This window comes from Diabrotica undecimpunctata, chromosome 7 (assembly GCF_040954645.1).
Source record: "Diabrotica undecimpunctata isolate CICGRU chromosome 7, icDiaUnde3, whole genome shotgun sequence".
NCBI classification, from domain to species: domain Eukaryota; kingdom Metazoa; phylum Arthropoda; class Insecta; order Coleoptera; family Chrysomelidae; genus Diabrotica; species Diabrotica undecimpunctata.
Genome location: NC_092809.1, coordinates 79,869,231 through 79,878,727, shown reverse-complemented (window position 1 = coordinate 79,878,727; position 9,497 = coordinate 79,869,231).

Below are 9,497 nucleotides of genomic sequence, written 5' to 3'. Positions count from 1 at the left end.
ATTTTTGTGAGATATGATCTCTATATTATGTATTTACCTGACTTTGCTTATTTGTCTTTATTTTTGTATACTTACCTTTGACTTTGATTATTAACTAGACTTCATACTATGTGTATAGAATGCTATTTTGCAAAGAAAGTTTTGTACTTCCGACGAAGAATTTCTGAAGAATATACTTCAACAATGTATATCTGAATATATCAGATGCATTGCCCCTTTGTTATTATTATTTTTGTTATTGTGGGCCTGAGCTTTGATGCAGATGTACATTCGTACCACTGGATCTTCCTTAAATGGTGGGTTGTCTCCAGGGTATGGCGTCGGGGGGTTCATGGCACATAGGGCTATCGTCTCCGAGGAGCGCTGTCGTGGTTTAACCGTGGGCTATGGGCTACTGCGTTCATACCAACATGGTTTTAATTGATCCTTTGGTAGGGTCCATGTACAGTACCAAAGTCTACAGATACCCGATTAATTTAAATTAATATTCTTCATTCATTTTTAGTCTAATGAATACTAAAATTCATTGGGTAATATGCATTTATATTCCCCTGAGCGTTTCCCTCAAAAACTGTATATTATAATTATTAAATTTTTATTATAAACTTTATGCTACACCATCTTACTGCTTACTTTATAACAGTACCTATTTAATTTCAGCTTAATGAATACTGAAATTCATTGAATAATTTTTTTATTTTTCCAGAGATATTCTCTGTAGTAATTTATTAATATTAGATTAATAATTTTAGTGTGATGAATACTACAATTCATTGGGTAATTTTTTTTATTTTCCCCAGATTAACATCTGAAAATTATTTTGTAATTTTTTTTTAAATATAGCAAATTTGAGTTATACTTTAAATTTTTTATGAATAGTAATGTATACTTAATTACTTATATTCATTAATTTAATTATTTTGTTATAATATTTTAAATAACATATAACAAATTTTAGTTTGACGGATACTACAATTCGTTGGGAAGTATTCAATTTCCCTGAGTAATACTCTAAATTTTTTTTATGATCAATCTTTTGTTATTATATTTATTAACTTGATTGCTTTGTTATAAAGTATTTATTTTTGATTTGTTACTACAGATTACTACTGCATATATTTATTCCTAGGTAGAACATTGTGTTCTTGTTTTCTTTGAGAAAAATTTCTCAGTTGTGTTCGAAATTTTTCTGATGGGTGGTAGGAGTGTGTAACGTTATAAACGTCACATCTTTATTAATTTATATTTTAATAATTATTTCATTTTAATTTCTTTATTAATTTATTAATTTCTTTATCTTCAGTTTAATTTTTACTATTTTTTATTTATAAAAATAGTTGGCGCTCCATGTTTTTTCTCTTCTTCCTCTGTCTTTATTTTTTTTCTCTCTTTCTGTCCTATAGAATAAATATTCGCCCTCTCACTTTTGTTCGGCAGACTATTCTGTTCCGTGTTGACTGACAAGCTAGTTTCATGATATCTATAGCAACATCCTATGACATCTGTGCTAACTTCATTCAGTCTCCCACTTTCTGTCAAAACAACTTTTTTGTAGTGGGATTATTTTTTGCCACTTTTTAAAATTTATAAAAGAAGGCAAAAATTATTATAAGACTCATTTTTATGGTCTACAAATTCTCTTGGGGTAAGTACTTTCATTGTGATATTTACTCTATAATTCTGACCACATTTCCAATATTTGTAACCTTACCTTCTTTCGAAAGCACATTTTTTTCCTGATGTATGCATTAGGACTCTTTAACAGAATTTAACTAAGTAGTAACATTTATATTTCATTTTATTCTTGCCATACGCTATTTGTTTAAGTGTAATTTTGTAAGATGGCAAGGAAGTTAAACCTTTCTTTTTGATGTGTTTCTAATGCAGTTGTTTCTTATCTTTTAGTTTATTGGACATATCAAAACCTTACTGGACAGTTTATTTTTATTGGACATTTCATTGGTTTATTGGAAATATTGGTTTATCAACAACTGAATTGACCAGATTGAATTGATTGGCCACATTCAATTTTACTAATCAGGACATACAGCCACGTGTGACTGCAGCTCTCTCTCCAGAAGCCACAACTTCTAATTGGAGGACCCAACAGCTAGAACACACAAGCAGCCCATCGAAGCAATAAGTAACACTAATTAACTGTTAAGCTTTGGCAGGGTTAATTATTGTTTTTTTATTCATTTAAATAAATATGTTTGGTTAAAATTTGTCTTATTTGCTATCAACTGAAAACTCAGGTTCAATCCCTAGTTTAAGACAAGACGAACTCACCCTTGAGATACTGAGCTAGGCAAGGTATAGACGATAAGCTCCCATGGTTGATTGAGGTATTATTTTTACAATAGTATTTCAATTCTCTTTGGTAGTCTTATCGTTACAATCTCTAAGTGTTGGAAATTTTTTTTTCTGTATTTCTGTGTTTTTCACACATTTTACACAGCGCGGACTCCTGTGGCAATAATTGTGGGTGTGACCAAAATTTTGACATCTTTGACATTGGGGTCAAGGGGGGGTTTAGTAATTTTGTAATATTATATATATATCTTTATTGTTACTTTGGATAGCCAGTTCTATATTAAATAGTGGCAGATCTTTCTTTTTGCCTCTTTGCTTAATGTTGGAGATGTTCAGTGCTGTATGTCCGTGCGCTAGCAACGCTTTTTTAATGTCATCTGGATCTGTTGAAGGATGTAAATTACGTATAACAACTCGGAATCCACGGTTTTGTTTCAGTTGGTATGTATGGTACTAAGTATTTTTTTCTGCTAAAGATTTTACAATTAATGAATAGTTTTTGGATGAGTCAGCTTGAACTTTAATTTGGTTGTAGCAAGACATTTTAAAGTATATTTACCTGGAGTTATCTGCTGTAGTAATTCCTGTAGTGGTTTGATACACTTAACATTTTGGATAAATATAGGTGGTGGCTCTTCATCTTTTTTTTCTTCCAGCATTTCATCCTCTTCATTAGATTTATCATTTTCAAGTGCCTCGTATCTGTTAGATGTAAGAACAGTTTTACTTAGCCAATAATCTTTGAGTGTAGCTTGTTTGGTGTTTTTCAATTCAGGACTATCATCGTTGCGTTGACGTTTCTTGTGGTGGACTGATACCCATTCACTACCACTTTTTACCTCTTCTGCATCTGTGAGATTTTTTTGTGGTTTCTCTATTTGAAAGTTTGATAATTTTGTTTGTAGATCGATGTTGCGTATTTTAGATTTTTTCTGCTGTCCATCTAGAGAGTTGTAACTGTCTTTTCGATTTCTTCCAGGTGGAGGAGTGCTGGCTAGGCAGGATTTTCTAATGGCTGGATTTATGTCCTCAATGCATTGGTAGCTAGTTGGTTCTTGGTTATCTAGTTGGTGATCCATAGTTTTCCACTAATTACAACTAGGAATTGTTAAGACATTCTGGCATATTTTGTTAATATACCGGATTCTTTGTTGGATAATTATAATAACATTGAACACAAATTTTAAATTTCAAAAAATGAAATTTGTTTTTAAAAAATATTTTTATTTCTAAGCTACAATTTTAATGCATCTAAACTGAACAAGACCAAGAATAATAATAATTTTTACAATGCAAATAACAAAGAAACAATACGACAACTTCTGGGGAAACTACAGAGTAAGCCGCAGGTGTTGGTTGCGATTCTGCCAGGTCCGGACTTTCGTACCATGTAACTCCTCCGTCCTTAAGAGGAAAAAATAACGGAGGTATTTTTGGATTCCAAATTTTGGGGACATCTTTCTTCCAATGGAATTTCGTCAGGAACCCTCTTATTTTTGCAATACTTCCGGTATCTGGTGATGATGTAAATTATAACGATTAGTATTAATATAGATAAGATGACTGAACCGGTGCTGATAATGGGTGTAGTTGGAAAGCCAATTTCTTCTACTGGTGAAAGATTTCTGGTAATTCTGTTAATTTCGTATAGTCCTTCCATATCGATTTTGCTCAAATTGGTTACTTGATAATTTACCTTTTCAGTCGAGAAATTTTCTAGTTTTGGTAATATTATGATTTTTCCAGATTGGATTCGTGGATTGTTTGAAAATTTTAAGGTTCCAACTTCTATTTCACATTTTGGCGGGATTTCTATTAACGAAGGTTCTTTTATTTCCAAAAACGAATTGGACTCACATTTTGAGATTAATTTGACAGTACTGGATGGGATTATTAAGATCTGGTTCTCCATGACGTGCTCGATAATGGGTTCTTGTAGATTTACTTCAGTGGCGTAGCATTTCTCTGGGTAACGTCCATCAATTAATTTATAGGTGCAGGTATCTATTTGGGTGTAGTCCTGTTGGCAGTAGTATCTGGTTTCGAGGATGGGACATTCTTCTTTTATCGATAGTGATTTTTCTCCTTTTGCCAAGTAGGGATATAAAGGAATATATGTTTGATGATTTTGTATTACGGGGTAAACATGGAAAAAATCGTAATTTTCTGATTTGAATATAGGAACATGGATAGCGAATATAAGCTTGGATTCGTAAAAGGTTAGATTAGATTAGATTAAGAGAGGTGGCCTTTCGGCCTATTCCACTGCGACCTTTTCAGATCTATTGTGGTCCTCTAGTCCTAGATAACATTCTCTAGCCTGACCCTTTTTATAAAGTCTAGTAGCTTCGAGACTGTACCTTCCATGTAGCTATTTGCCGGTGGATTTTCTTCTCCTAATGCAAAGAACCGCACATTTGCCAGACTGTCACACTGACATAAAATGTGGTCTGCTGTTTCTTCTTCGAGGTGACAGAATCTGCACAGGTCATCATCTGATAATCCCATCAGCTTCAAGTGCCTATTCAGCTTACAGTGCCCTGTTAGAAGACCTACTATGACCTTGACTGTTTTCCTGTCTTTGCTTATTAGGTCTGCCGTAAATTTTGGCGAATGTTCTGTAATGAACTGTTTCGCCTGTCTTTGTCCTGGTGAATTCCTCCACCATTCCAGAGATTTGCGAGCTACCCACTTCCTTGTAGCCGTTCTTGTTACTGATTTAGCAACTCCGCAGAAGGGTTCCGGTCCAATGAATGGCAATGATGAGCCTTGTTTGGCCATTTCATATGCTTTTTCATTGCCCTTATGACCCTCGTGCCCCGGTACCCAGGCTACCGTAACCTTGCTACGGTCTCCTAGTTTATTTAGGGCACACACGCAATCCCATACTAGCTTAGAATTGACCTCTACGGAATTGAGTGCCTTAAGCGCTGCCTGACTATCTGTGAAGATAGCAACTGAACAGAACGTTCTTTCCTGCCTTTCTATTTCTTCCACGCAGTGATGGATTGCAGTTATTTCCGCCTGGAAAACTGTCACATCCTTAGATAGACTTACCGGGAAATCTATCCCTTGATTTGTCCCTACTATGCCGGCTCCCACACCCTCCGATGTTTTTGAGCCATCCGTGTACCAGGTAGCAGCAGCTTGTATGGGTACACCTTTATTCCAGTCTTCCCTGCCTGGTATCTTAATTGTGAACTTATTGTTAAAGCTATATCTCGTAACTGTTGCATCGATAGGTTTCCCCATCACAATATCGGCTTTTAGCTCCTCGATTAGCTTTCTGTTGTCAGTACCATGCATCTGGCTTATATGTCGCTGACTATGGATTAATCTGTGCATCACGGATCTGGCTTCGCCCTGTATAAAGATATGAAGTGGTGGTAGATTCAACAGGACTTCCAGCGATGCAGTAGGAGTTGTTTTTAAGGCCCCCGTAATGCACAGGCATGCTAGCCTTTGTGTATTACCTAGCAGCCTTATTGCTCCCCCTTGCTGCGTCTTTGTCCACCACGTCACCGAGCCATAGGTTATCATGGGTCTAATAACCCTTGTATATAGCCATAGAGTCATTTTGGGGTTAAGTCCCCAATTCTTACCGCACATTCTTCTACATCTGCCCAAGGACATAGTAGCTTTCTGTGTGGTTTTTAGAATGTGAGTATTCCATGTAAGCCTATGATCAAAATATACCCCAAGGTATTTTGTTTCTTTGGCAAATGAAATCTCTGTTCTTCCCAGCACCGGTGGTTTTAGGCCTTGTAGTGCTGTTTTTTTGGTGAAGTTGACAATTTGTGTTTTCTGAGCATTGACTATCAGTCTCTCTTGTTTACACCAGTCGTCAACTATATTTAGGGCTGCTTGCATTCTCTCAGAAACTACCTAAGCAAACCTGCCCCTGACAACGATTGCTATATCGTCAGCATATCTTAGACAATAAAAGCCTTCTGTGGACAGATTTCTGAGGAGATCATCTACCAAGGTTGCCCAAAGTAGAGGGGACAGAACTCCTCCTTGTGGACAGCCTCTGCCTACTTTTGCTTTGATGGTTGCTTTACCCAGAGTGGACATTACTGTCCTATTCTCCAGGGATGCCCTTATCCATCTGCATATTACCGCAGGTGCACCTCGTCTACTCATAGCCCCTATCAAAGAGCTGGTGGTAACATTATTAAATGCCCCTTCTATATCTAAAAAAGCGGCCATTGCTATCTCTTTGTCTTCCATTGACTTTGAGATAAGCCTATTTAGATCATCCAACGCGGAGTCCGTAGATTTACCAGGTTGGTATGCATATTGACGATTGCTTAGAGGATTATCTTTTAGCACTTCGTCTCTGATGTACCTATCAAGAAGCCTTTCCAGCGTTTTTAATAGAAAAGAAGATAGGCTTATCGGTCTATATGACTTTGGTGTTAGGTCTGATACTTTACCTACCTTAGGCAAGTATATGACTTTGACCTTTTGCCATATTTCCGGTACAATCCCCCATGCTAAAGTGGCTTTGAGGAGCTTGCATAGGTATGGTATCAATACCTCTAATCCCATATGCAACAGTATTGGATATATGCCATCTGTCCCTGGAGACTTATATGGCCGAAACTTATTTATAGCCCATCTAATTCTGTTTGGTCTTGTGATTGCTGTGGCTATTTTCCAATCTGTAGACCTTGGTCTAGTGAGCCTTTGGTCTATGTTGGTTTGCCTATCTGCATCATCCAGAATTGTTGAGCCCGGAAAGTGCGTGTTCATTAGTTCTCTAAGACTTTCCTCTTTGGTGTCCGTAAATTTGCCATTAGCTTTCTTTAGGAAACCTACTTCTTTGGTTGTAGCACCATCCTTTGCCAGGACTTTATGAATTCGAGAACATGCCGGGATATCTGTAATCTCCTCGCAAAACTCTCTCCATGAATTCCTTTTGGCTTTCCGAATTTCTTTATTGTATAGCGTTAGCTTATACCTGTAGGCATCCCAATCTTGGTTACTTTTGGCTTTATTAAATAGGCTTCGGACTTCCGACCTCATCTTCCTTAAGCCGTTGTTCCACCAGACTGTATTACTGCCCGTACTTTTCCTTGTTTTTTTTGGACAATTTTCCTGGTAAGCCGCCATAATAGCTTCGCTTATCGTTTCTGCCGCCGAATCTATAACCTCTGGGCTTTTAAACGAAATCGTACATTCCTCGAGATTTTTACTGAGGGACTCCCTATATCCTACCCAGTTTGTATCTCTAGGATTCCTGTATTTAATTTCCGATGGAAAAATATAAAGGTCAAATCGTATGTGTCTGTGATCCGAACATGAGGGTTCGTCAGACACAAACCAATTTGTTATTATATCACTTATCCTGCTCGTGCAGAGTGTTAAATCTAACACTTCTTTGCGTGCCTTAGTGACAAAAGTTGGCTTGTTTCCTATATTGGATATAACCAAACCTTTAGATAAGATGAAATTCAAAATATACTCACCCCTTGCATTGATGTTTGTGCTTCCCCACACGGTGTGATGTGCGTTGGCATCACATCCTATAATGAGCTGTAATCCTTTTCCTAGACAATATGCAACTATGTCGCTTATAATGCTTGGTGGACACAGAATCTCATCACCTGGAAAGTAAGCTGAACACACCACCAGTTTCTTCTCTCCTACTTCCGTGGTTATAGTTAGAACAGCTGTAACAATATCATCAGTGCAGAGCACCGGGATTAATGTACAATCTACTCTATTACTGTGAATTATACACGACCTTGGCCTTACAGCTTTGGGTGTGTATAAAAACTTACCTTGTTTGGTTGATAGGCCAGAAATCTTCTCACCTATCCTCCAAGGCTCCTGCAGGAGGGCCACATCAATGCCTTCTTGTTCCAATCTTCTAACTAGCGTTGCCGATGCGGCTTTTGCATGTTGAAGATTGGCCTGCAGGAGCCTTATTTCTCTCTTCATTGCGAAGAGATGGCCGGTTCTGGATCTGTGGACATTCCTTCTTCCGTGGGTCCGACACACTCTTGGACATTAGTCCTTATGGGTGTGTCAGCTCCACCCGAAGAAGGTTGTTCCTCGTCCTGAACCTCCATATGTAGGGCCTCAGGGTTGGAATCACCTCCTTCAGCCACCGCGCACTTATGTCGTCCGCACAGTTAAGTTCCAGGCAACCCGGCCTGTATGTACTCTTCAGGAAGCGAACCTGTGGTCCTGCTTCCGGAATTTTGTCATACGCACCCAAGATGGCTATTTCGACTGCCTTAAGCTTGTCTATATCCATCTTGGCTTCCGGGAATCCTGTTAGTACCACTGCAACCTTAACAGAAGCGGCAGCTTCGCTGAGAGTCACACCTTCGGTTCTTGGCCTTTTCCCTTTGCGTTGGCTTTCGGGTGGTGTGCTTCCGTCTGAACTTAGCCTTTTTGGGCCATCGATCTTCTGGGTTTGTATTACTTTTGTCATGGCCTTTATTGGCTTTGACGGCATCTCTTTTGCCCTTTCAGTCGCCTTGGTGAAATTGGCCTTTATTACAGCCCTTTTGGCTTGAACGTAATCTTGGCCTTGTTTCACCAGCCTACTGATTTTGGCTTTAGAAACGCCAGATAGCTTTGCAGCCCTAATTTCTTCGTCTGTCATGAGATCAACGTCTTCCAACGCTGTTACTCTGACAGCCATTTTGTTTCCTTGCCTACCAGCTTGAGAGATTTCTTTAGAAATTCCGGGCCTTTCGGCGTTCGGATTTTCTCCAGAAGCTCCCTGCCCTTCGGCTTTAGGAACTGTGATTTTGGCTTTGGAGTTCCCTGGCCCTTCGGCATCGGGAACCCTTTGGCCCTGAGTTTTTTTTGTATTTGTTTTTGTTTGTTTTTGAGATTCCATATTGATCCCACGAGTAGCTAGGGAAAGACAGTCAACTCCTCGCAGAGCCCCGCTTGCGAGGGTAAGGTCTAAATACTAAGGGGTGTGACCTGTTGCCCCAAAGGAACCGTTTGCGACACTGTCACCCCAGTGCCTCACAGCCTTCACCACGGTGTCTCACGGCTTGGCGTGGGGATTGTTTATCGACTATCTAGTCTAGATCCGCTGAGTTTAGTTTCAACAGGGCCACCACGTGAAGGGTGCAATCAAAGATTGATTACACACCCCCAATCATTGTTGGGGGTACCCAGCGGTCTTGGGATAGTTTAAGGAGGTGCAAAGTCCT